The sequence below is a fragment of the Canis lupus genome, chromosome 7, assembly GCF_011100685.1.
Source record: "Canis lupus familiaris isolate Mischka breed German Shepherd chromosome 7, alternate assembly UU_Cfam_GSD_1.0, whole genome shotgun sequence".
NCBI classification, from domain to species: Eukaryota; Metazoa; Chordata; class Mammalia; order Carnivora; family Canidae; genus Canis; species Canis lupus.
In genome coordinates this window covers 80,357,305-80,383,603 of record NC_049228.1, presented here as the reverse complement: position 1 = coordinate 80,383,603, position 26,299 = coordinate 80,357,305, and the positions used below count along the sequence as shown (strand labels likewise).

Here is a 26,299-nt window from a genome sequence, read left to right as displayed (position 1 = left end):
CGGAAATTGATTTGAGACTCACAGAGCCCTTCAACTCACCGGGAGGCGAACAGGTTGCCAACACACTAACCCATGTGTGTCACACGTGTTCGCAGGGAAGAAGTCCATGGAACCGACCCATCACAGGGTCCAGAAGGAGCCCCTGCCCAGCCCCTCTTCAAAACACAGATCACTGTCTATTCCATGAGAGAGCTGCTCCTGCTTCCCCGTTAAAAAAAAAAAAAAAAAAAAAAAATTGCCCTAGAAGGAAATCCGGTACAGCCAGTACTCACGAGCCCTGGTCCCTCTCCAGTCGCAGTGACAGGTTGGCAGAGCTGCCTGCCTGGATGCGTCAGGCTCCCTACCTCCCCACAGTCATTTCATGGTCAACATCACAAAAAAAAAAAAAAAAAAAAAAAAAGGAAAGGAAAAAGAGGCCACACTGATTTCACACAGAGCTTCAGGTGGGGCCAGGGTTCCCTCACATTTGGCTGCAGGCAGATCCTGCAAGACATGGCAGCTTCTTATCCCCAGAGAATCATGTCCAAACTCCACTGGGGAAACAAAGCACCTAAATAAAACCAAGACAAAGGACCCACAGGGTCTGGAGCTGTTCCATCTTCCCGCACCAGCACTGCCTGACTTGGGCAGGGTGTCGGGAGGTTGGGGAAGGGGGCAAGGGGCAAGTCCCCCCAAAGACCTGTACGTGGTTGCTGTTAAAATGAAGATACCATCAGTCTTGAGCCTTGGACTGCTTCCCCACTGCAGCTTCACAGGTGGAGGCGGCACAAAACACAGGCATCTGGAGCATTTGCCACAAAGATGTTGACCTAGGCTCATGTTCCCAGAAGCTGGGAGGAGGGAAGATAAGAACTCTTAGAGGGGAAGTGATGGTCCTGCCTCTGCAGAGTCTGCCCCAGCACCCTCACCTACATGCAAGGTTCAAGAGCTTTGAAGAAAGGAAACAAGGGAACACAAGGCAATGGCCAGGGACAAAGCCAGGACTGTAGACCAACAGACGTAAGCCATGCAAAAGGGGCTGACAGAGAGGGGCAATCAGGTATGTGCAGTGTTCCACCAACATTTATGGAGCACCTGCTGTGTGTAGGCATTGTGCTAGGTGCTGGGAATAGGGCGGTAAGCAAGATACTCGTGGTCCTTCCCTAAGGAGCCCACGTAAGGGTAGCGTACCTCCTGAAGGCTGCTGGTGCTAGTGAAGGAGGTTTGGGCAGGAAAGGCACATGGGGAAGCCAGAGAAATAGCAGCACACAACAACATGGCCCCAGCAGATTCACCCACAAGAGGACACTCCTTGATCCCCTCTCTGGAGTCTTGTAGCTCCTCTGTCAGTGCCCTTCTATCCAGCATGAACTGGATTCTGGAGATATTCTTATTTGTTTTAAAACATCCTTCTGTGAAGGCACTAACCTGCTCAAAAGTGTCGTATGACAACCCACCACCTATAGAATAAACACCCCAACATTTTGGCTGGGCTTCCCACACCCTGCACAATCTGTCCCCAGTCCATCAGAACACATCTGGAAAATAAATTTCCCACAAAGGAACCCCCCAGTCTCTGGTCATAGTTACCTGCACAACCACATGACTAGCTCCACTCCCAAACCTGACCACATTTACTTATATATTTAGGAATGTCTCCACTTCCATATATGTACTCTAAATACAAGGGTCTATTGCATTTACACAGTTATGCATACTTGGGCCGGCAGTCCCAATGAAGCAAGATATGAGAAATCTAGGTCAAGGCCCCTGGTCCAGCTAACAGCCAACTCCCAGATGGTCTGAAATTCTCTACTAGCTATTATTTGTTGATTTAAGTACTAGTTTACCAGGCAAATTTTTTAAAAAGATTTTATTTTTTAAGTAACCTCTATAATCACTGTGGGGCTCAAACTCACACCCTGAGATGAAGAGTCACATGCTCTACTCACTAAGCTGGCCAAGCATCCTAGGCAACTTTTTAAAATTAAAAATTCTTGGGACGCTTAGGTGGCTCAGCGGTTAAGTGTCTGCCTTCAGCTCAGGGCGTGATCCCAGAGTCCTAGGACCAAGTCCCACATCAGGCTCCCTGCAGGAAGCCTGCTTCTTCTGCCTGTGTCTCTGCCTCTCTCTATGTGTCTCTCATGAATAAATAAAATCTTAAAAAAGAATTAAATTAAATTAAAAATTCTTCATGTTGTGACCTAGTGATTCTAATCATTCGTACATAGCAAACAGAAATGCTAATGTTCATTCACAAGAAGTTATGTACAAGCATGATCATGGCAGCGCTGGCTCTCACAGTCCCAACCTAGAAATTATCCAAATGCCTATCTACAGTAAGATGAGTGAATTCTGTTACATTCACATAATGAAATGCAATTCAGAAACAAGAACACACAAACTACAACAACTCACAGCAATATGGATGAATCCCCAAGCATAATGTTGGGTGGAATAAGGCAGACACAAAAGAATAGTGCTACATGATTCCATTTATATGAAGTTCAAACATGGTCATGACTAAGCTCTGATGTTAAAAGGTTACTCTTGGGATCATGATAACGCCTGGAAAGTGGCTTCTGGAAAGCTGGTCATGGTCTATGTCACGATCTAGATGCTGGGTTCATTAGTATATCACAGTGTGAAAATTGATTGAACCATGTATCTATAATGTCTCATTTTTTCTATGTATATAGTACTTCAGTAAAAGCTTACCCTAAAAAAGGAAAAAGAAAAAAATATTGATGAGAGTACAGAGAAGTTGACACTTTCTTACACTGGAGAAGGCAAATTAGTATAGCTTTAAGGAAAAGAATCTGGCAACGTTTATTAAAACCTCTAGGGATCCCTGGGTGACGCAGCGGTTTGGCGCCTGCCTTTGGCCCAGGGCGCGATCCTGGAGACCGGAGATCGAATCCCACGTCGGGCTCCCGGTGCATGGAGCCTGCTTCTCCCTCTGCCTGTGTCTCTGCCTCTCTCTCTCTCTCTCTCTCTGTGACTATCATGAATAAATAAAATCTTTAAAAAAAAAAAAAAAAAAAAACCTCTAAAAACTGCATATCCTTTGACCTAGTAATTCTAGCTCTAGAAGTTTATCTTCAGGAAAGGAGTGTGCAGTGTAGCTTCCACAAAATTATTTGTAAAAGAGAAAATGTGAAAATAACCTACATGGTGAACACACATATATTTGTTGCAGCCACTACAATATGTTTTATAAAATCCTTAATGAAAAGAATTCAGGAGGTTTTAATTTCTTCTCTCAGCTTTCAATTTTTCCCCAAATTTCCTACAATGTATCACAGAATACCCATGCAGAAATTAATAACTTAATTCACATTCATTCCACATGTATTTACTGAAATCTTCCATTGCCAGGCACTGAGGACACTAATTAACATGGTTTTAGGGCCTGCTCTCAAGAATCTTAGTCTTGTCAGAAGACTTGAAGGTGAATATAAATCATTCATAGCTGATGCAATTGGAAGAGCAACCAATCTGAAGTCAAAATACATAAATTCAATCTCAGCCCCACAATTTACTTTTTTTTTTTTCTCCCAGCACCTTGCTGGGTGAGGTCCTCTGTCTATTCACCAACTCTTTCATCTGTAAAATGAGTATAATAAGGGTTGTCTTGGCTACCTCACCTTGATGTATTCAGCTGCAAAGGAGACACCATTGAGCATGCTCTGAAGATGTAGGCTATAAATATCACCATCAGGTTACCCTTTATGTCATGAACAAAAAGGGCACATGCATGCTAGTAGTAGTAGCCTCCTTCCTCAAGGTTACCCCATCCTGCCCTGAGTTTTGCTCTTGGTGCCAGCATCCACGATAGAATGACCACTGGTTAAGGCAGAGGCAAGTGCTTTTTAATCACTGAATTCGAGTTACTTTACATGGTGGTAGAGAATGTCTATGTGATGTTGGTTCTTTGGCATTTGCTGAGGCTTCCTTAGTGGTCTTGTCCATGCTCAGTTACTAGAAATGTGTGCCTGAAAAGAAGGAGTAGTTTCCATGTGTAGGGTGCAGGGTTATATAGAGATCCACTGGCTGATGCTTGTTACTTGTCTTGTTTGAACTTCTTATAGCCTCACAAGTTTGTACCTCCTTGATCTGCCTGTTTCTCTAAGATGTGCTAAAAAATCTCCTACAGTAATTATGGATTTGTTCTTTTCTCCTTTCAATTTTTGCTTGGCTTATTTTGAAGCTATGTTGTTAGGCACACAAAGATGCAGGATTATTATATGTCCTAGTGGACTGTCCCTTTTATCAATAAGCAGTGATCCACCAGGGTAGCCAGACATATGACAATGGAATAAAGACAGTAGAAAGTATTCAAAGTGTTGAAATGATTCACACTCCAGAATTGTGTACCCAGAAAAATGATCCTTTAAGGAGAGTGAAATGAAGACTTTTTTTTTTCAAAAAAACTTAGTGAGAGAGAAATCACACCAACAAATATGTAATGAAGGTATTTCTAGAAGATAAACAGGTAACCATGTACCTGTTTATCCATGTAGCTGACAAAATGTTTATTTCACCAGGAAAATATGATAATTCTAAATTTGTATGTATGTAATAAGATATTCTCGAAATATGTTAAGAAAAATGTGATAAAAGAGCAAGGAGAAGTGAGCCAGACATTGCAGTAGATTTGGAAATTGAAAAACTCTTCTCACAGTAATTGACAGATTAAACAGATTACAACACACAAGAATATGGGAGTTTTGGACTCCTAACTGTGAATGATTGAATTTGATTTACTGCAAAGCTTTGAACCCCAAATTAGAGAACATATATAAGAACTTATATTCTTGACCAGAATATAACCTGACCAGATATAAAGCAATGTCAAATAATTCCAAAGAATAACATAGTCCATGTTCCTTGACCTTAATGTCATTCGATTAGAAATCAGTACTGAAAGATAACTAAAAGAACAAACAGAAGCAAAAATTATATCTGTAAATTTAAAAATACTAATTGAAGACCAAAACCACAACAGAAATTTTAAATACTTAAACTGAATGATAATGAAAAGACCATCTATCACACTTGTAGGATGCAGATAAAGCAGTATGTAGAGGGAAATTTATAGCCTTGAATTCTTATATCATAAAAAAGAAGGTTAATTAATAATGAACTAAGTTAGAAGAAAAAAATCAACAGAATAAAACCAAAGAATATAAAGAGGGACAAAGAAAAAGAAGAATTAACAGGATGGAAAATAGAGATACAATATAAAAAGTTAACAAAGCAAATAGATGTCTCTTTAAAAGATGTCGCTTTTAAAATAGATGACTAGCCTCTGGGGAAATTGATTAAAGAGAGAAGGAGGAGGAGAAGAAGAAAATCAAATTATATTAGGAAAGAGGGAAGCTAACCTTCAGTTACTACAATGACTTTTAAAGATTATAAGAAAATAATATGAAGAACTTTAGGCCAATCTATTCAAAAACTTCAGTAAAATGGACAAATGCCTGGAAGAATAGAATTTATAAAAACAAGTTCTAAGACAAAAAGAAAATCTGATGAGTCTTACAATCAGTAAACACACTGAATAAGTAATTTAAAAGCTTCCCACAAAGAAAACCAGAGGCCCAGATGGTTTTATGGACAAGTTCTATCAGATATACCAGGAGTAAACCATTTCATCTTCTACATAAGCTACTTAAGCATAAGAAAAGAAAGCCTATTTCACAACCCTTTTTGTAAAGCTAATAAAGGCCTCAGACCAGGAGAGTCTGAAGAAGAAAAATTATAGGTCAATCTCCCTCATGAATAAAGATCCAGAAAAGCTGAAAAATAATAGATAAACCAAATACGGACATATATCTTTAAAATATACTATACGTCACCATCAAGTTGAATCTTTCCAAGCAATTGGGAAGAATAACTTAGCATCAGAAAGTCTTTAGTGCAATTCACTAGAGTAATGGATTAAAGGAGATTAATCATAGAATAATCTCAGAAGAGGGAGACAAAAGCGTGTGATACAATGTAGCTAAGAACTGAATGGAGCTTCCCTAACTTGATAAAGGTTATCGAACATACTACAACCATCATATTTAATGGCGACATACTGGAAGCATTCCCTTTAATCAGAAACAACACGAGGCTGCTGTCGTCTCGGCTCGTATTCAACTACGCCTAGGTAGTACATGAAAGTAAGAAAAAGAAATCAAGTGTGTACAAGTCGGAAAGGAAGAGATGAAACTATCATCTGAGTATAATGTAGTCTTTTATAGAGATCTAAAAGAATTTATGTCAGTACATTAGAATTATTAAGAATAGGAAGGTTGCTAGATATAAGATTAATATACATATCAACTGGGATCCCTGGGTGGCGCAGTGGTTTAGCACCTGCCTTTGGCCCAGGGCGTGATCCTGGAGACCTGGGATCGAATCCCACGTCAGGCTCCCAGTGCATGGAGCCTGCTTCTCCCTCTGCCTATGTCTCTGCCTCTCTCTCTCTCTCTGTGTGTGACTATCATAAATAAATAAAAATTAAAAAAAAACTTTAATATACACATCAACTGTATTACTACACACCTGAAAAAAAACTATTTTTAAAAATAGATATCATTTGTTATTAGAAAGAATTCATACCTATTGAAATAAAAAGTTGGAAACTGTTCGTTGAACTTCATTGACCACCACTTCCCATCCATGACATAGTAACAGGCATTGATGAGGGTTACTGGGAATGTAACGAAGTTTTCAAAAGCACTGGAAAGCAAGCAGGCAATGTAAACATTAATAACTAGAGACATGTGTCTCCTAAGACCCAGCATATTTCCTTCAAGATACATTCTTCATTTTAAGTCTCTCACAATTTGTGCGCCAGGAGATGCTTGTCATAATAGCAAAAGAATCAGATACAACATAAACGTCCACCAACAAGAGATTGGCTGAATGATCTGTGGACTGTTATGCAGCAATGGAAAAGAAGGAGGCAGATCTGTATGTACAGTCACAGAAATGTATTAACTACAGAGAAAACCAATCCCCTACAGAAAATGGAATACAATTTTTGTTTAACTCCACAGAACATAATTATGTATTTACATATGAATTCATTCAACTACTATGTGCCAGGCATGCTTTCAAGTGCTGAGGCTACCACAGCAAGCGAACAAATAAATAAACAAAAAATAAACCCTACCCAGTGGGAGCTTACATTCGAGGGCACATATACCAATATGGATCTTTGGGCTTTATTAAGTGGACCTATGTGCATGTTTGGGCATAGAAATCCTAATAGTAGCTACTACCAAAGATAGATACAATGCAGACATTCATGCAATGAAATGCTATAAAGCAGTTAACATGAACGAACTTGATGTTTATGCAGCAATACGGATAGGTATTTTATGTGCCTTGGTCCCCTGATCTCTTTAAGGCTCAGTTTCCACATGGGTTAAAAAACAAGGTTATACTAGTTATGCTAGTACCTCGTTATGGGGTTGTTGCATGCTTTCAAAGAGATGATTCATTTAGAGAATTTGCCATGTGGTGGGTGCTTAATAAATGATAGCTATTAATGTTTTTATAAAGGGAGGAAAGAGAACTAAACCATCCACAGGACCATGGGTGGCTCCATGCAGTCCTCATGCCTTTGGGTTCTGGCTAGGGCTGTGTGCTCCAAGGTCTAAGGGCTGCAGCACCAGAGCCCTTGGGAAATCTGTCCAACCTTGCTACACTAGGGGTGCTCCCTTTGGGCTGCCCAAGCCCCTGAGGGTAACCAGCCTCTGTAGTGTGGGAGAAGGTAGGCAATGGCTTCTGCAGGTGGAAGGGGTTTGCAACCTTCATGCCAGGTTGTGGCATGCCAATGCAGGATGTGTCCTGTCCTCGGATTCACTTGCTGGAGGGCAGATCCTAATTATCTTGGGTTGCTGATCAGAATTGCTCTTTTAGAGTATTTTTGAGGGTCATCAGGAACATGGAGGGGAACACTGGGGACAGCCTGTTCTTCCTTCCCAAGGCAGGCCATCGGGCCTATTGTTGGAAGAAGGAAAAGGACATGCCCTGAGCTGGACCATTAGTCATCTCTGTGCTCAGGCCAGAGTCTCCTAGGCCTTCATGTTCTTCCCCATTGAAGGAAAATAAGGTCCCACCACCTTACCTCAGGGGGTGCTTGGATGATCATACACTCCCCTCTCCCTGGCTCCACTGGGTCTGAAACCCCTCCCCTGACACCTGCCTTGCTCTCTTCCTCCTCCAAACCCTGGACAGACAGTGGCTGAAGGTCAAAATTCCCAGACCAAGATGACATATCAAGCGCTTGTCACTTCTTAGAAATGGTGAAAACAACATTCTCCAGACTCTTTAAAATGAAAGACTCCTCAAGTAGTACTTATTCATTTGGAAATTCAAAAACATGGGCTGCCTGTTATCATTTCCCCAGCCTGAACTCTAGGTAGTCACTCCAGAAGTTTCTGCTCTCAGGACAAAATATAAAGGAGCCCTGGGTTTGGTGCACTCAATGTCAACAGTACAGTATATACTTCTGCTAAGTTTAGAGGCTTTGGCTGAAGAGCATCTGGTTTGGAATCAGGGCACTATAGCAGCCTTAGACCACAAATTAGTGAAACCTTTCTAGAAAAGGGCACCTCCCACCCCAGCTTCTGTCATCTTGGCTCCTAGGTGGTCCCACAGACTGAGTGAGGACAGCATGGGGGGAGGGGGGCCAGGGACCGAAGCCTCCAGGGATTCTAGAAAAGGAAAGACAGTTGGATCTTCCTCTCTCCAGTTGGCCTGAATTCAATGAACCAGAAAAGCTATTCCCATAAAAAGGCTTCTTCTCCCAGGGGATTAAAAATCAAGGGAAACTCGGAAGTTGGTTGGCAACCAGCCCCAAAGAGAAAGCCAGAGGAGAAAGCTGGAGGAAACCCAGGCTCCTGAAAGCCATGGCCTCCTCACTCACTGGGATGGACGGCATCTGGACCTGGCTGTAAAATCATCTCAACGTTTATATGGCATTGCAAATCTGGAAAGTGCTTTAAAGTCATTCATAGTCACAGTCACTAATCAAAAGACTGCACCATTCCATAACCACAGTGATTCTGATCTCTGCAGTCAGAGTCATCTGCAGTGCTCTTGACCAAGGAGCAGTGTCACTGTGAGGGCAAGGAAACAGCTGCAGGGAAAACAGCACTTAGGAGGCACTGCTCAAGTCCGGGGCAGATCTAACTCACACCCTGCAGGACACAGACACCAGCTATTGAGAACTTTAATGGGGACTCGGCCTCTTAGAGATGATCACATTGGTAAGCACTCACGAAGTCTCCAGTCACTGCACCTACGTGCCCACAAGTGTTCACAATCCCTCCGGGAAACAGGTCTATTTCCCCTTCCGTGGCAGGGAAACTGAGGCACGGAGAGGTTAAGTCACTTGCCCAAGGGCATACCGCTAGTGAGGACAGACTGAGGCTTGGGATTAGGCCTGTCTGACCGACCGCAAAGCTTTTCACCCCTCAGGCGCTTCCTCCCCACCGTCAATCCAAGCTGCCCAGACCCAGTGATGTACCCAGGAGAGAAACAGCCTGTACTGAGGCTCCTGCCTCCCAGGGGGGCCCAGTTTCACACCCGAATCAGCTGCATAGGACTCTGCTCTATTCTTCCTATGTCCTTCCCCTGCACCTGACCTTGGAGAGGCCAAAAACAGCAGGCAGCAGGAAGGAAGGAGAGGAACAAGCCAATAAGAGAAGATGCCAGCCCCACCCCATCTCTTGGGCAGATCCCAAACCTGGGCAGGGGCCCTGGAGTGTGGCAGGTGGGAGGAAAAGTCTGGAACTGGAAACTGGATGGGATGTTGAGGCTTGGGTTTTAAACTGGGTGGGATTTTTCAGTGCCTAAAAATGAACCCGTTCATTAATACCTGGGTGTGGCCAGAAGAGCTGGATCCCCCCAAGACTTGCCACAGGGACTAAAGAGAAGAGCTCAAGATTTGGTGTGAAAAACAGTAAAGTGGGGCTCTTGGAGGAGCTCAGTGGTTAAGCGTCTGCCTTTGCTCAGGGCATGACCCCGGGGTCCTGGGATCGAGTTCCCCATCAGGCTCCCTACAAGGAGCCTGCTTCTCCCTCTGCCTGTGTCTCTGTCTCTGTGTGTGTGTGTGTGTCTCTCATGAATAAATAAAATCTTAAAAAAAAGTAAAAAGAAAAACAGTAAAGTGCAAAAAAGAAAGCCCTTTCATGATTTCAACCATTGACTTGGCTCATGGCACAAAGCCAGAAATCTGCAACTGCTGTGATCACTAATAATCTCATCCCTCACTCAGGGGCAGGCTCCTTGCGGACACACCACCCAGCAGTGGCACCCAGCCTCCTTCGACGGCCAACGCACTGAGGCCAGGAGGTGTGTCTCCCCTGACATTAGCCCGGGGTCTGCAGACCCTCAGTGAGAATGTGATGAACGGAGAACACACACACACACACACACACACACGACTGTCAATCACCGTCTGGTATTTGTGACCTCTCATGTCACCCCCCATCTCGTCCCCTTCTCTTTTGGACACTTATTTCAAACCTGGTGGAGATGCTAACAAACTTAAGAATGACCACCCTGCCCCCCACCTGATAACGAGGAGGGGAATCAGGAGCACGAAGAGTCTGAAGAGTGAAAAAAACAAGTATGAGTCATCCAAAGGGTGGAACTAGAAGAAAAATTGTAGCACCGGAACCTCTCCCCTCTTCCCTAGAATGTGAAGCCACAAAAGTCTAGCAGTGTCAGTCATTTGGTCCAGAACATCACTACGATTTAGCAGCATTTTTAAAACTCCATTGAGAACAGTGAAATGATAGAGAGCCTGGCCCAAAGTGGCGGTGCTATCTTGGGGGGAGCGGTGGCCATCTCGGGGGTCATGTAGGAGGGACGAAGGGTCTGCCTCCCTGGGAGAGGTGGCTCTGGGGTTTCAGAAGCCATTGCCCCTCACCCCACCCTGGGACCCAGGGGGATAGCAGGTTGCAGAGGCCAAAGATGGGGCTCGGCCATCCGCAGGTACGTCCGTGCTCCAGCCCAGAATTCTGAATTAATCACCTGCAGGAGGCACAACGGGCAGACGGGAGGGAGTTGCAGAGGAGTCAAACCGGCAACCTAGGCAGCAGCTAAATTTAGCCTGGTCCCCAAAGCAGGACTTAATTAAATTAATCCTGCACGCACACACACACACACCTCCACCCCCAGGCCCCGTTCCCAGGTGGGTTTTTTTTTTTTTTTTTTTTTTTCTGCTTCTAGCTTGGCTCACATTATAAAATGGGCCTCCACACGTTGATCTCCTTGACAGGTGCCCCAGGCCAGCTCCTCTGGTACTGGTACTGGGAGGGAGCACAAGTTCTCAGCTGTCCTTGCTGCTCCTGAAGCACTGGGTGCAGCCCCGAGCAAGGCCATTTGCGAGGCTGTGCCAGGCACACAACTCTCCCTCCACCTGCCGAAATAGACCGGGCACTCGGACCCGCTCTGTCCCTAAATGAGACAGGGCCCTCACCTCAGGGCAAGCATTCTGCTGACCTGCTGGGCTCCGGTTTCCATGTGGCCAAGGGTGGCCCATCCCTGTCATCGTCCATCCGCATGAAGAGGGCTCACCCCCTCCAGCACCTGCAAGGTGATCACTGCAGCCCCAGGGTCATGGCAGGGGAGGTGGGCACTGCTCCACGTGTCAGTGGAGTGAGCTACTGGTTTCCAAATCTCCACCCAGATGCCTTCCCTGCAGGCCTGTAGCTTCCCCAGCACTCAGCACCCTGCCCAGCACCACTGTCCTTTGCAGTTGCATAACCATAAGCACTGAATAGGAATTAGGAGGCCGGGCACCTGGTCTCCACGCACCATCGCCGCTGTAGGAAGGATGGACTGTGGACAGTTCTTTGTGTGGGCCTCCTGTTCCTCCTGGAGAAATGGGACCTGAGAAGGTAGGCCCAGGACTGAGCCTGGAAGTCGGCATCGCTCAGGATGGAGGTTCCCTAAACTACTCTCGGGCCTCCCTTCCTCCTGCACAGGGGAGAGGCCCAGGGCTGAAACTCCAACACACATCCGGATTGCCTGCATGCAGAGCCTCCCTTCACCCCTCACCCCTGGGCCAGAGGATTTGCACCCGAAGAAGCTCCCCAACCCCAGACCCCAGACTGTACTGAGGCTGCAGGCCCTGGGACCACACTTTGAAAGCAGCTGCTCCGGGTGGGGGCTGTCTCCAATGCCCGGGGCTCACACCTGACGACTTCTCAGACTTGCTGAGTGTTATCCTGTGGGGGCAGAGGACCAAACTCCTGGTCCCAGGTGACCTCCAGTCCTACAGTGCTCCTGCCAGGATGCTTCCTCCCTGTGAGTGAGGAGGGTGGGATCCAGTGGTGGCAGGAGCTGGAAGCTTCTCCCTTCCCTGGCTACCCACAGAGTAGCTTACCTCCCAGGACTCAAGCTCAGGAAGATTCAGGCTATCGTGTTTTTAGCCTGAGGGAGTCAGCTGCTCTCGGTGGTCAAATCTAATTCAACGAAGCATCCTGGAACTCCATCTATGTGCTTGGCCTGGTTTGGGGCTGAAATGGCTCAAGGAGGCAGAAAGCAGCCTCAAATCCACAAGGAGCTTAACCCTAGATGGCAGGCCAGAGGAAAAGCCCTGCACCCTCCGACGCCACTTCTCTCCCCGTACCAGGCCTGACAGCAGCAGGAGACAGTCACTGGCTGAGTGGGTGGTGGGTGGAGGTGGGTGGAGAAGGGGTCCACTTTCCAGAAATGAAAAAATCTAGGAAGGCAGGCTGCCCTTGGTAAATCAGTGACGTGGCTGCATGGCATAAACCCCATCCCCTTGGCACCAGAGAGGCAGTGCCCAGAGAGGAAGTCCTGTGCAGACCAGTGTGTTCCCTCCAATCCCTCCAACTGCAGGCCCTGCTGGGACCTGCCCCCGTGAGAACCCTCACCTGGACCTTACCGACCCCCGTCTGTCGCCACCATTCAGGTCCCCACATCCCCAGTCAGCCTGCCAGCCCCTGCGGAGGCCTTCTGGACGGCTGGGAGGTGGCAGGAGGGCCCAGGGCTGCTCCCAGGATGACAGGAAGGGCTTCCCAGGCACTGTGTGCCAGCCTGGCAGGCAGCCTCCTCCCCGGGGCCGCCCTCCCATGCCCTCAGAGAGCTGCTCCCAGGAAGGGCTCCTCACCGGGAGAGCCCTGGAGGGTCTCTGCCAAACTCTCACCACCAGGTGCCCAGCCTGAATTCCAGCATTTTGCAAATCTCTTCCCCCAACCCTTCTTTTCTTTCTTTCTTTTTTTTTTTTTAAGACTTTATTTATTCATGAGAGACACAGAGGGAGAGAGAGAGGCAGAGACACAGGCAGAGGGAGAAGCAGGGGATGGTGCTCCCTGCATCCCGTGAGATCCTATCAGTGCACCAGAAATCCATAATGGTCCCTTTTGCACAGACAGTGGCTTACTGCACACGCAGCCCTACACCCTGCGTTCTTCCTTTACGTATTTGATTATAAATCATTCCAGATGCAGTAACAAATAGTGAGTCACATAACACATCCCAAACCCACCTCCAGCACCGTCACATCTTATGGCTATGCTGTGTTTGGGTTTGGATTTGGTTTTTATAGATAGAGCATTACACCTGCCGTGGAGGCCCTGTGGGCCTGTTGCTCCTCCGTTCCTCCCTCCTCAGGGTGAAGCTCTCTGGTGCACTGACTCTTACTTCCCCGCCCCACACCCCCTCCTACCTGAGGACATCCCTCCCGGTCTGGGATGCACTCGGCAGCTTTAGAGCTGCCACTGAAGTCCACCCAGAACACGGTGAGCTTTCATAGTTCCTTCCTCGTGACCCTAACAAATAAGGTGCAGTTGGAGCAGCAACTTGGCCACGCCACAGGGCTGGGCAATGGCAGGATGTTTGAAACCTCACTGGCTCTCAAACAGCACTGTCCCCTCCCGTCAGAAGTTGTGGCAAGTGGCATACATCACCGCTAAAATTCAATGCCTCCTAATGTCCCTGAAGGAGGGCAGAAACATTAACTTCATGAACTCTCCTCTGTGTACACACTCATTAGGAGGATAAAATGTGAGTTGGGTTGGGTCAGGCTTTTGCTGCCCCAGAGGTGGTCCTGCATGAAAACGCCCACCTGGATTTCGGTGTGGCCTGTGTCACGCATTCCATGCCTAGGGCAGCTGAGAAATGCAAACTCAGGCTCCTTTCAGATAGTCACTGAGCACTCTCCGACCAAGGGGAGGCTGCGAGTCCAGACTGCCTCGTTTGTCTTCTGTAAACTGGAGCTGGGGACAGCGTTTGTCCATCGCACTGAGGACATCGGCCTTTCTTGGTAGTGAGGATGGCTGTGGGTGCCCCCCCGGGAGGCTGTGGCTCAGAAGGCAGGCCAGCGCTCTACATCTAACCATTTAAGGACCCCCCTGCCATGGGATCCCTGGGTGGCGCAGCGGTTTAGCGCCTGCCTTTGGTCCAGGGTGCCATCCTGGAGACCCGGGATCGAGTCCCATGTCGGGCTCCCGGTGCATGGAGCCTGCTTCTCCCTCTGCCTGTGTCTCTGCCTCTCTCTCTCTCTGTGTGTGTGTGACTATCATAAATAAACAAAAATTTAAAAAAAAAAGGACCTCCTGCCTTGACACCCACTTCCAGCCTGGGAGGCCGACCTGCAGGGCCCCCCCTCCCTAGGGAGTGCTGGGAGACCCTGCCCCACATTTTACTGTCTCCAAGGCCAGCCTCAGCCAGTGTTGCATCCATTCCACTCAGAGCAAGGGGTGCTCCAGACATGATTCTCGTCCTACAGTCATCATACTCAAAGGAGGCCACCAAGACCCAGAGACAGGGAGCCCCAGGGGCCCGAGGTGCTCTGCAGATCGGCCCCACGGGAGCCCTCCAAGGGGCCAGGGTCCCTTCGGAGGGCCAGGCCACACACAGGAAATGTGGGCCAGGGTGGCAGAAAGGAGCTCTCATCCCGCGGCCCCATCTGGGCCCCCTCCCCAGGTGTGCACTCTGCTCCCTGGGTCCCTCCCCAGCTCTGTAGATTGTTTTTCTTGAATGCTTGGGCTCTTCTCCTGCCTGCAAGAAGGCAAGAACAAGCACCGTGGTTCTGTGTGTGTGTGCACTTTTGCACTGCAACTATGGCCAGAGAGTTCAGAATCAGGGGCCGGCTGGCTGCTTGCCTTCCAAGGGGCGGAGAGGCCTTCCAGGCTCCCCCACGCAGCCTTATCACCCATGCTCCTCTAAAGACTATGTAAGCAGTCCAGGCCTGTGGCTGCACCAGAGGTGTACCTCCCACCCACCTAGAGGTCCTGACCCAGAGCTGGTGGGAAGGTGGGGCCAGAAGTGGTGACCTAGGAGGGCCTTGCTGGGGCAACAGGTAATGGGAGTGGAGGGGGAAGGCTAAAGGAGGGGGAAAGGCTCTCCTGGGTCTGGGCGGCAGGACTTCTCTGAACATGTAAGGCTCCGCACTCAGGAGGGCACAGAAATGGGCCCGCACTATCATGGGCCGAGGGTCAGTGTTTCCCTGCCACCTACTACACTCTCGCAGCCCCGGCCCCCATTTCCTGCCCACACCTGGTGCTGTGCTTTCCATCCGCAGACTCTCCTGATGTTAAGAAAGCATCTCAGCCTTCACTGCTTGACGTGACCCTCACAAAGCGCCTGTGAGGCAGATTGAGAAAGTATATTCTCGGCCTCTTGTTACATAAACACGAAAGTGACAAAGAAGACAAAGAGTCCAACTGGCTTTGGGAGTTGGGTCTCCCCACTAACCAGACATGGCTCTCCCTCCACCTCCACCCAAATCATCCTGGGAGCCGTCACTGGAAGGCTATGGTGCCAACCAAGGGGAGGGACCGGAGGAAAGACGGGAGAGGTGAGGGATGAGGGTGGTAGACGATGTGGATGGGACAACATGGTCCCCTCGGCCAGTGGGAGAGCAGATGGCGGAGGCCAGAGGAGGACGAGGACCCGTCAGGCTGAACACAGCATATGCCAAGGCCCCGTGGGGAGAGAGAGCACGGCCCCCTTGGAGAGTGAAAACGGTCAGGGTGTAGATGTCACCTCTATCTCCCCACACATGAACATTAACTGACCATGGATACAAATTTTTTTATCCCACGTCTACACCGAAAATGGATCTGTAGAGGTAACTCATATTTCAGGCAAAAGGGCATCCTCAAAGACCTCTTACAGGTCTTACAAGGCAAAAGCCTTACACGGGAACACCAGGGACCTGGTGTGATCCCCATTCTGGTGGAGAAATGCCCCGAGAGCCTGCGTTTCTAACAGGCTCCCGCTAATGCTGGTGCTGCTGTGCCGAGAACCGCACCTCAGGCAGCTGAGCCCGCAGCACGCTGGTGCCCGAGCAGGGGTCCTAACCTTGCTGCACATGAGGGTCCCCTGGGGAGCTTCTAACACATACAGATGCCTCAACCCCACCCAGTCCCATTGGTCAAACCCCCTGGGGTGGGACTTAAGCATCGGTTTGTTTTAAAAGCTCCCTTAGGGACCCTCACGTGTAGCCAGAGCTGAGAACACCAGGCTGGACGTTTCAGGTGCGTCCATCATCTCTGCCTGGCAAATGGCTTGGGAAGGCCGTCTGCCCCCTGAAACAGAATTTCACCGGCAGAGGAGCCACCAGGCTCTGGAACAGGAAGGCAGATGTTTCTGTCCCACGTAGGAGCCATCTGGCGTCAGAGCTGGGCAGCTAATCCAAGCTCATTTTCCAGCCAAGGCTCCTGAGGTCCTGGGCCCACCCGGGGTGGTGAGCGGCAGGGCCGGGAGCATCCAGGGCCCTTTCCATACCCCCTGCAGAGGCTAAGCAGGCAAGCTCGCCCACAGAATGATGCGGGGCTGGACGGAGCAGGTGCATCAGGAGGAGCTGTGCGGGGGTGAGCCACATCCGGAAAGGAGATGGCGGAGAACGTAGGAGGGCAGGCTACCTCCAGTTCCCTCCAAACCCCGGTATTATGCAGTGGCTTTCCTGCTCGCACACTGGACAGGCCTGGTGGGCCGCTGAGAAGCAGCAGACAGGCAGACCTGGGCCAGGAGGAGCACAGCAAGGGAACGAGGGAGGCCCCGCCAGGGCCGGGATAGGTCAGGAGCCCACAGGGCAGCTTTGCTGCAAGGCCTGGGCCTACCTGGGCTGAGGACTACTTCAGAGAGGGCATGGGCAGGGCATAGCCTGGACCAGGCTTTTAGGAAGTTTCCAGAAAATCAAAAAACATCTATACTTGACTGTCCACCGCACATGCTCTCATAGGACCCAGGTGTGTTCTTTACCTGTCACAAGTAAGGAACGCCACTGTCGGTCTGTGGGGCCCAAAGGGCCGACGAGAAAGGTAGAGGGACAGGAGATCGAGTCAGAAAAGGACTCAAAGGACAGGACAGCTGGCCCCTGGCCTCAGGAGGGCTGTCTGTACAGGGAGTGACCACAATGGAGGATCACGGTAAGTGGCGGTGGAGGCCGGGGCAGGCAATGGGTGCAAGGTATGGCTCGAGCTCACAAAGACCTCCCTAGGGTGATGGTTCCCTGAGGGTGGAATCTGCCTTGCAGCACAGTGAGCCCCATGCTGGAGCTGCCTAAGCAGAGACCCAGGGACCGGTGACCCGGCATACCGGGGACCACAGGCAAAGCGATGGAGCAGTGGGAGATGGGGTGAGGAGCCTCAGCTGTTTCCTTCCAGACCAAACAGCGGGAGCACCCTGAGGTCTGACCCCACGGGGATAAGCACTGGATTCGCCAGAAAACCAGCTCCATCCTGTCCAGAGAAGATAGGTTCCTCGTGTCATCCCTCAACCTGTGGGGGGAACCAATGCCCAGCGCCAGCTTTCTGAGGATTCTGTGTTGGTACATTTGTCACTCCTTCCACCGCTGATTGCTGGCTTTTGCAGAGCTCCCCTCCCTCCTCCATGAGTTGAGGATGCCCCTTTGGCTCTGCCTTGTGATCGTCCAGCTGGCTCATGGTCTCCATCCCAAATGCCCCATCACTGCGCACACGGGCAGGGTGGGGAGGAAGGAGACTGAGGGCTCAGGACAGAGCAAGGCCAGCAGGAATTTTGAACGGCAGAGCAGAGAGCCCTGTTCTCGGATGTTCCCCTGGCCATCTCCAGTAACACAATCCCAGGATCCAAACAGAGACTTCCCACTCGCCCTTCTTCTTTATATATATAGTCTTTCTTTTTCCTTCCTCACACCCTCAAGGCCTCATCTCTCACCCAAATGACCTATCAAGATAGTTCTTAATGAAAGCAGCTCGTTCCCTGGGAGGGCCCTAATGCCAACAGGTAAAATAGTAATTTTTCTCTTTGCCACATGTTCGATAACGGACAGCCGGCCAAGTCCAGCCAGATTGATGTCCACTCTGTGTCTGGTGAGCGAGCAGATTGGTTGCATGTTGGTGCTTGAGCCAGAACTGGAACCTCTCAGGGGGGACCTCACAGCATCCCTCCACAGAGGCCTTTGCCAGAACAACCACACTCCAGAGCTGACTTCCAGGCCCACTGGCAGCTAAGACAAGTCCCAGGAAAGCTCTGGACCCAGCAAGTGTCTGTGAACCATTTACTGGAAGTCCTGTTCTTCTGACCTGACATGCTGCTGCATCCCCCGGCCTGTGGGTCAGCAGGGTCTGTCCCAGCTCTGTAGCCGCACTGCACACAATCCAAGCACGGTGGGTGGTTTGAAAGTGTCTAGTCCTGCAAGTTTTCACTGGGCTAAGAGCGGTACCAGAGCGGGGAGAGCAGATGCAGCGCCGTCATGCTGGAGGCTCAAGGTGTGTGGGACAGGCTGCCACAGCGTCCAGCTGCCCTCTCCCTCGCCCATCTATCACTGGGGGTGCCCTGACATGCAAGTGGCACCCACTTGCAACCACCGTGGAGAATGTATCTTTGAATTTCTTGACTTCTGTGTACTTGAATGCCCCATGATACAGCGTTTCCATCTTACCTCTTGACCTGTTCTCTCATTAGACTGGAGGAGGGCAGGAAGATAGGCCAGGCCTAACGGTCTGCTTCTAAGTGATCCAAAGAGCCAACACCGGGAGCGACTCCATTGTCACCAAAGACTCTCCGCCCCGCCTTTGACGAGATCTCAGAGGTTCCGACGCTTCTTTTATTTTATTTTAAAGATTTTATTTATTTATTTATTCATAGAGACAGAGAGACAGAGAGAGAGAGAGAGAGAGAGAGAGAGAGAGGCAGAGGCACAGGCAGAGGGAGAAGCGGGCTCCATGCAGGGAGCCTGATGTGGGACTTGATCCCAAGTCTCCAGGATCACGCCCCGGGCTGCAGGCGGCGCTAAACCGCTGCACCACTGAGGCTGCCCCTGATGCTTCTTTTAATCCCAAGGACCTACAAGGCAGGGGCTGCAGGAAGTAAAGAGCAAAGAGACAAAACGCCATGACGTGGTATGACAGCAGGGGACCCAGGAACATTCCCTGCCTCCCCAAAATACCTTGCCAACCTATGAGCAGGTTCTCAACACTCCACAAGTCCATCCCTGTCGCATGAGGGGTCGACCCTGATCAAATACGAAGTGCCCCAGGAGGGCTGACGTTCTGAGTTTCTCTTGGCTGTGAGAACAGCAGTTGAGGTGAAAGATCTCCGCCGGGCTGGGAAGAAGGTTGGAAACCAGAGCCCAGGGTGCCTGGGAGGGGGGCGAGATGCAGCCACAGCTCCAGGCACAGACAAGGCCTCCATTCCAGGCTTGGCTCCACTTCCACTTTGCTCCATCAACTGGGGTCAACTCAGAATCCCTTTTGCAAAGTGACACCAAAAATAGACATGACTCGCCCCTTGCAACGTGGAGGGTGGCTTTCCTGGCCACCTTGTTAGGGAAACGCTCTGGGATAGAGTAACAGACTCTATGCTGGGGAGTGGGCTCAGCCTCAGCCTGCAATCCTTCCAAGAGTCTGGACGTGGGAATGATGACCACCCCTATTTTGCAGAAGAGGGTCTTGGGGCCACCCACCTAGGATCCCACAACCAGCGGGGGAGTAGCAGAGCCAGGCATGAACCTAGGCAGCCCGGATCCGGAGCCCACACCTTGATCCTCACAGTCTCGGTGTGCAGGGCCTGCAAGCCCAGGGCATAACTCAGGCAGCCTGCCCGTGATGATCTACAGCACACGAGGGCTTCAGTGTGTCCCCGGTCCCAAAACAGCAGTGGCCTTGCATCCTTATTCTTCCGAGAACAGAGGAACTATCTAGATCCGTTTTAAGACCGCCCCGGGAAAGTGGTTCCCTGCCTCAGCGTCAGGCAGCACCTGTTGTTAAAACGATAGTCTTGCTAGATTTGATTTCTGGCACCAGGACTTCATTTTAATCCTGTTTAAGACAAAGCTAGTTTTCCTTCTCACGCTCTACAGGCCTGACACCGCGGGGAGGGGAGAGGCGCCCAGAGTCTTTGTTACCTTTAATTAGGTGTGCTCTCATTGATTGATTGATTGATTTTTCTTCCCCGAGTTGCAAGAGAAGACAGTGCCCCTGCTCCCCAGGTGTGCAGGGCCTGCCACTGGAATTATAACGAGCACTAAGAAGGCCCAGCACGCCATCCCAGGTCTGCCAGGCCTCCACCAGCTCCCCGTCAAACCTCAAATTGATTCTGAAATTGCTTTGAGGACGTAAAGTGGCGAACAATTTGAAACCCATGTAATTATCTGAGTGGCTGTTGCTGGGTGACCTGGCCACTGCTGCCCGAGACCACGTGGAGAGGCCAGAGCTCCAGGTCCCCAACGAAACAGTTAAAGCTGCTGAGGATCGGTGACTCAGGCAGGACTCACCTGCCCTGGAATGTTCCCAGCTCCAAGGCCTGCAGTGTGGCCGCTCCACAGGCGAATTAAAAGGCTGACCTGGGGGGATCCCTGGGTGGCTCAGCGGTTTAGTGCCTGCCTTTGGCCAGGGCGTGATTCTGGAGTCCGGGACCGAGTACCCGCATTGAGTCCCGCATTCGGCTCCCTGCATGGAGCCTGCTTCTCCCTCTGTCTGTGTCTCTACCTCTCTCTCTCATGAATAAATTAAAAAAAAAAATTAAAAAAATAAAATAAAAGGCTAACCTTGGCAATTCTGCCCAGACCGTGGCTTGAAGGAGACTATGGAACTAACTGAGAATCTGTAGGGCACCTGCCACGTGTCCAGCACCATGAGAGCCACAGTGGGCGCATGAGGAGGCGGGACCCTCACGGGTGCTACGTGACCCTCCTGGAGACGATACTGACACGGAGAAGATGTCAAATGGAAACGCACCATTCTTGGTACAACAGGACGCGTAACGCCCAAATTGAGTGGGAACACTCCAAGCTGACAGCTGCAGGGAAGCCCACGTGCCAGTCGAGGCTACATGCTTCCCCCCTAAGGGTGGGGTACAGACAGACACACTGAGCTCTGAGAGCCCAAGTCGCTGGCCCAGACTCCCCGCGGCCCCGCTGCTGGCATGCACATGAATGAGGAATCCACAGGAAACAGTAAGAAAGCCATTATGCTGTGTCGCCTCAGCTCACCTGCTTTTGAAAAAGAAACTCCCAGAAACACATTCTGGAAGGAAGAAATCCAGCTCCTGAACTCTGGGTATCACCATGGTTACAACCCCAAGGTTTTTATCCCTTAAAATTTCTGTGAACAAACACTAGTTCCAAACAGAAATTCAGACTTCAGTACTATCCTCATGCTGGCAGCATCTCAAGATCAAGAAATTTTATTCTATTTTAGCAAGACAATTTTTATTTTTATTTTTTTTTAAAAGATTTTATTCACAAGAAACACAAAGAGAGAGGGAGGCAGAGACACAGGCAGCGGGAGAAGCAGGCTCCCTGCGAGGAACTCGATGCGGGACTAGATCCCAGGACCCCGGGGTCACACCCTGAGCTGAGGGCAGATGCTCAACCATTGAGCCACCTGGGGGCCCCAGCAAGACAATTTTTAAAAAACAATGAGTGCCCTCCGTTGCACAGACACTTTCTTGAACGAGCATGCAGAGGGATGACCCCTGCCGGAGGACCCCCTCCTTATCCTGTCCTGGGTATTCCCAGACTCCCCAGATCTCCTCCCTGACCCCCCACACCAGCCCTTCCTGTACCCCTAGTTAGCACAGTGGCTGGGAAATAAATATTTGCTGAATTAATGAAGGATCCAGCCCCCAGGTGCCTGGAAGTTCTCTGGCTGCAAAAACTCAGATGCGCTGGTCTTACCACATATCAAACCTCCTCCCCTTTCCCCGAATCAGTGGCTATCCTGCCCCGGCTGGACAACCATCCCCAGGCCCCAAAAGGAGCCTGCCCCCCTCCCCACCTCCCTAGAATAAGGCCACCTTGGATGCAGCACTGATTCCCTAGGTGGTGTTCGCTGCAGAGGAAAACAGAAGAGCAGGTTCTTTGCAGCCCAGCATTAAAAACCAACAAGAATTCGTCCCAGAGGAAAACTAGGTGGGGTCCTTTGGGCAGATATGCACACTGCATCGGAATTCCTTTGAGGCACACGGTATAAAGCCGTGAGCCAGCCTTCCACAGAGCAGGCCTGGCAAGAGAGGGTTTGCCAACTATCTGCCACTTCTGACCACCTTCCCTCCACCCTCCTGAGGAATCTCATGCCTGGCACAAGAAACAAACAAGGGGCTTTCCTGTTCCTATAATTGGTCCAAATCCCATTAATGACATGGTAAGCTTCCCACAATAGGCCTTCCCACAATAGGCCTGCCACCTGCCTTCACACAAGCTCGACTTGGGGCAGGTTGGGGGCCTCCCAGGCCTCAGTTTCCACCCTGTGGAAGGAGAGGTTGATGCATGCCAAGCATCCTTCAGGCTCTGCTTTCTACAACTCTGAGCCTGAAAAGCCAGTGTCCTCCTCACATGCCCAAAGGCACAAGACAACTAATTACTGCTCACACTGTCACCATAAAATGTCAAAACATTATCTACAAAGATGGTGGGGTTGGAGCCACACAGCTTTTTTTCCCCCGTGCTGAGAAGGACCTGCCCAGGCCAGGTTCTGGTGAGGGCCAGTAACCAAACTCAGGCCGGATCCCTTTCAAGCAGAATTGCTTATTGTTGTGGCATTTATTGCCACGTGAGCCTTCTAAGCGGTTCCCAAGGCCACCTGGAATCGTGCGACACCTTTACACTCTGTTACCCTCCTCTGTAAGCACGGGCATCCCTTATTTTAGGGAGCCGTGTATACACGACATTTCTGATACTTTTTTGTTATGGAGCAGGAAGTCGTCCGATTGATCTTTTTAAAAAGGAATTATCTTCACCACCCTGTACCCACCTACCCCTCTTCTACGCTGGAGCTTTTGCAGACCGGTTTTGGAAAAAGCAAGAGGTACCCATGAGGTATCAACGATGTACCCACGTCACCAGGCAAGGCCAAACACACACACACACACACACACACACACACACACACACACACACACAGTTACTATGTTCAAAAAGCACTGGTTCTGACCAGCTTGCCTCCTTCCCCACTCCCTGCCCCCAGGACCCGCACCCCCAAGAGAAGGCAGGGAGGCCTGGAGTCAGGCCGGCCTCTTAGACCTATACATCCCCAGCTATCATTCCCCGAAGGGGTTCTAGCGGCATTTAGGGCAGCATGAGTTTCTGTGGTGGCTACGCCCAGCCCTCAGCTATCAAATGCCAACATCTCCCCTCAGCGACACCACCAGCCATTCTGACAACTGATACCCTGTCCTTTCCCCATCCCCTTCCCCACCTCCCCACCTCCCCACCACATGTTTCCAAACACCTTCTGGGGCCAGTCCACTGCATGCCCAGCCTGCCCAGAGCCCTCCTGCCTCAGTTTCTTGCTGGGCATTCCAGTTGTCCTACCAGCCTGGGTGCTGCCCTGACCCAGGGCCATTAGGCTGGGCCCTCTCAGCCAGAGTTCCCAGACCGCTCTCGGTGACAAAGGATGGGACACTCTTCTTAACTACTGAACCATCCTAGACCAATCCTTTTGTGAAATAAAACAAAACTGAATTGATAGAAAAATAATCATGTGCTTGGCTGTTACAGCGATGTCAAACTTCAATGCAAGTTTCTGAATGCTTGATCTTCATTTCTGTACTGTTTCCATCGCCGACTGGTGACAGTTAGTGGTCCTCAGTGGTAAGTGGCCCTCGAAGGTTGTGGTCTCTACATCGGCATCACTGGGGAACATGGTGGAAATGATAAGTCCTAGGTCCGTCCATCCCAGACCCTGGGAATCTGTACCTCCAGGCTGGGGCCCAATCTGTTTTAACCAAGCCAGTCTGAGAACCAAGACTTTCAGAGTCAAACTGGCCTGGGACCCCAGGAGTCGTACTAGGTCAGGGCTGCCTGAGGACTCCAGAACTTTCTAGGCCAAGTCTTCAGTCATGTTCCTTACCCCACCTGCCATGGCATCAGAAAAGCCCTCTGAGGCTTGGAGGCCCATGGAGATGAGGGAGGGGGAAAGAGCGTGAAAATTAAGATCGCTGGAGCCCCTCACTGCCGAGAAAATACTCTTTAATTAGGGCCAGACTCCTGGAGATAACCGGGGGAGACTTCCTGAGACCACTGGTCTCCATTAGCATTTTCCCAAGGGCTACATCCAGGTTATGAAATAGGAGGGCTGTGCCTTATTTGCATCCAATTTGCATATGCCTACTTGGACTGTACTCCCCTCTCCAACAATTTTCTACAGAATTACGATCTTTTCTTAGAAAACCACTGCTGCCCTAAGGGTTGTCACTTATCATTTTCTCTGCTTTCTCCTCCTCCCCTGTCCCCTCCCCTCTGACAAATCCTCAACCCTAAGCAAAAGTATAAAAAAGGCAGAGAAGTGGGGATAGTGGCTGTGTCTCATAGAACATGGCAGGAGTGGCTGTTTCTGGTGGGTCTATGTGCCCTGAACATCTCACTCATGAAGGAATTACCAGGCTTGGCGAATTACACAGTCCTGTGAAACAAAAATTTGTGAAGGGCAGGGGACTCATGGCTCACATTGCCAGCATCTTGTCTCCAGTGTCGCCGTAAGAGAAAGTACATCTTATTACCAAAAATATTAGAATATAAATGTACAAAATGAAGGACAATCCCTTCAAAGGAGATACATTCCACCTTAGGAAAAACTCACTCCATTATGTTTATTTTTCTCATGTCTTCTGAGACCAAGATGCGAATCCTAGCTTCACGACTACATGCCATCCGGGCAACATCGGGCAACATCAGGCTTCGGTGTCCCCCCTCTGAGACGGGACAGAGGGAGCGATCTTGCAGGGACCTGGGAGGAGCCACAGATGCAGAGCCCCTGGCACAGAGCAGACACTCAAACCCCGGTTGCTATTTCCCTGATAATGGGAACTGTTCTTTTTAAAATCACAACGGTTGCTGCTGCTACTATCACAGAGTTGTCATCATCGTTGTCGTCCTAGGAGCTTTTGTTTCTTGCCACTCCTCCTGAGCAAGTGAAAACCATTCCTCCCACTTCCTGTTTCCCAGAGGACTCATGAAGGCCTGGATTTTAAAACCAGAAATGTAAGAAGTGGATTCAAGTTGAAAAAAAGAGCGATGTTCAAGACTTGTAAAGAAAGGCTACTGTTGGAACACACAGCCTTTCTTTCTTCCCTATTGCTTACAAAAGTGAGTGTGAGAAAGACTTTTTTCTATTTTTTTTTCTCCTCCAAAGGATGGCAGGCAGCCTTATGTCAGAATGCCCAGGAAAGGCACTGTCACCCCAGCCCACAGGCCCGGGTAGGCACACTGTGTTCCTGACTTTTTCTTCAGGACACGTTTTTCGGCACATCTGCCTCAAAGTGCCTGGCTTCCTCCTCCCCTGCGCTCCCCCCGCAGCCCGGGTCTCCAGGCCCTGGTGAGTCTGAAATGGGAGCACATCCCAACTGGCAACGCAAGGCAGTAGCAACTGCGTTCTTTTGCCAGGTGACCTAATAAACACGCCTGTCCCCTGCGTCCTGGGTCTTCCTAGGAGACACATCAGCAGGCTCCCGGTTGCCTGGTTCCAAACGTCAACACAAAGTTACCGCCCCTCTGCGTAACGATTTAGTGCACAACTTTTCAGCCAATTTGGGCACTAAATTATGTCATGCGCGGGCTTTAACGACCATTCCCAAAATTCATTCCGTCAACAGTAGGAACGTGGGGATTTCTGACACCTGCAAGTCCTTACCTTGTGGGGCCTCTGACTGCCCTCAGCACCCACCCCACCCCCGCCGCCTGGTGAAAAGTCCAGGATGAAGCATCTCTTGTGTGTTGCCACAGCACTGTGTGCTTCCTCAGTGTAGCCCGTCCTGGGAGAGCGCGGGTGCCTCTTTCTCACCCCACGGCCTCCCCTCACGCACCACCAAACCGCCCAGTGCCCTGCACACAGCCGGTACACGGGAAATA

The 26,299-nt window shown here is 49.9% G+C and overlaps 1 protein-coding gene across 5 annotated transcripts in view; it reads right to left on the bottom strand.

Moving 5' to 3' along the window:
• LOC119872627 (zinc finger and BTB domain containing 7C) overlaps positions 1–26,299 on the bottom strand; it is a 335,100-nt gene that overhangs the window by 216,159 nt on the left and 92,642 nt on the right. For 3 of the 5 annotated variants that reach the window (XM_038543996.1, XM_038543999.1, XM_038543998.1), the window contains one exon: positions 6,592–6,711. The exons of the other annotated variants lie outside the window; for them this stretch is intronic. The gene's annotated coding sequence lies outside the window, so the exon portion shown is untranslated. The remainder of the gene's footprint in view (positions 1–6,591; positions 6,712–26,299) is intronic. 5 annotated transcript variants of the gene reach the window in all.